Below are 2,042 nucleotides of genomic sequence, written 5' to 3'. Positions count from 1 at the left end.
GTGATTTACGTGAGTGTTCTTCCTATGTTTTCCTCTAAGAGTTTTATAGCATTTGGTCTTACATTTAGGTCTTTAGTCCATTTTGAGTTTATTTTTGTGTATGGTGTTAGGGAGTGTTCTAGTTTCATTCTTTTCCTTGTAGCTGTCCAGTTTTCCTAGCACCACTTATTGAAGAGAGTGTCTTTTCTCCATTGTATATCCCTGCCTCCTTTGTCATAGATTAGTTGACCATATGTGTGTGGGTTTATGTCTGGGATTTCTATCCTATTCCATAGATCTATATTTCTGTTCTTGTGCTAGTACCATATTGTCTTGATTACTGTAGCTTTGTAGTATCGTCTGAAGTCAGGTAATCTGATTCATCCAACTCCATTTTTTTCCCCTCAAGATTGCTTTGGCTATTTGGCGTCTTTTTTGTCTCCATACAAATTTTAAGATTTTTTTGGTTCTAATTCTGTGAAAAATGCCATTGGTAATTTGATAGGGATTGCATTGAATCTGTAGATTGCTTTGGGTAGTAGAGTTATTTTCACAATGTTTATTCTTCCAATCCAAGAACATGGTATATCTCTCCATCTGTTTGTGTCATCTTTGATTTCTTTCATCAGTATCTTATAGTTTTCTGAGTACAGATATTTTACCTCCTTAGGTAGGTTTATTCCTTGGATTTTTATTCTCTTTGTTGCAATGGTGAATGGGAGTGTTGCCTTAATTTCTCTTTCTGATCTTCTGTTGTTAGTGTATAGGCATGCAAGAGATTTCTGTGCATTAGTTTTGTATCCTGCAACATCACCAAATTCAGTGATTAGCTCTAATACTTTTCTGGTGGCATCTTAAGGATTTTCTATGTGTAATATCATGTCGTCTGCAAACAGTGACAGTTTTACTGCTTCTTTTCCAATTTGTATTCCTTTTATTTCTTTTTTTGCTCTGACTGCATGGCTAGGACTTCCAAAACTATGTTGAATAGTAGTGGTGAGAGTGGACATCCTTGTCCTGTTCCTGATCTTAGAGGAAATGCTTTCAGTTTTTAAGCATTGAGAATGATGTTTGCTGTGGGTATGTCATACATGGCCTTTATTATGTTGAGGTTGGTTCCCTCTATGCCCACATTCTGGAGACTTTTTATCATAAATGGGTGTTTAATTTTGTCAAAAGTTTTTATGCATCTATTGAGATGATCATATGGTTTTTATTCTTCAATTTTTTAATATAGTGTATCTCATTGATTGATTAGTGTATATTGAAGAATCCTTGCATCCCTGGGATAAATCCCAATTGATTATGGTGTATGATCCTTTTAACGTGTTGTTGGGTTCTGTTTGCTAGTATTTTGTTGAAGATATTTGTATCTATATTCATCAGTGATATTGGTCTGTTTTTTTTTCTTTTTTTGTAATATCTTTGTCTGATTTTGGTATCTGCATGATGGTGGCCTCAGAGAAAGAGTTTGGAAGTGTTCTTCCTCTGCAATTTTTTGGAACAGTTTGAGAAGGATGGGTGTTAGCTCTTCTCTAAATGTTTGCTAGAATTCACCTGTGAAGCCATCTAGTCCTGCACTTTTGTTTTTTGGAAGATTTTAAATCACAGTTTCAATTTCATTACCTATGATTCATCTGTTCGTATTTTCTGTTTCTTCCTGGTTCAGTCTTGGAAGGGTGGACATTTCTAAGAATTTACCCATTTCTTCCATGTTGTCCATTTTATTGGCATATAGTTGATTGTAGTAGTGTCTTATGATGTTTTGTATTTCTGCAGTGTCAGTTTTAATCTCTCCTTTTTCATTTGTAGTTTTATTGATTTGAGTCCTCTCCCTCTTTTTCTTGATGAGTCTGGCTAAAGGTTTATCAATTTTCTTCATCTTCTCAAAGAACCAGCTTTTAATTTTTTGTTTTTTTTTTTAACACCAGCTTTAATTTTATTGATCCTTCTATTGTTTTCTTTGTTTTTATTTCGTTTATTTCTGCTCTGATCTTTATGATTTCTTTCCTTGTACTAAATTTGAGTTTTTTCTTGTTCTTCTTTCTCTAGTTCCTAGGGAA

This window comes from Lipotes vexillifer, unplaced genomic scaffold (genome assembly GCF_000442215.2).
Source record: "Lipotes vexillifer unplaced genomic scaffold, Lipotes_vexillifer_v1.1 scaffold926, whole genome shotgun sequence".
NCBI classification, from domain to species: Eukaryota; Metazoa; Chordata; class Mammalia; order Artiodactyla; family Lipotidae; genus Lipotes; species Lipotes vexillifer.
The sequence above is the reverse complement of the archived record's forward strand: the minus strand, read 5'-3'. Positions refer to the sequence as shown.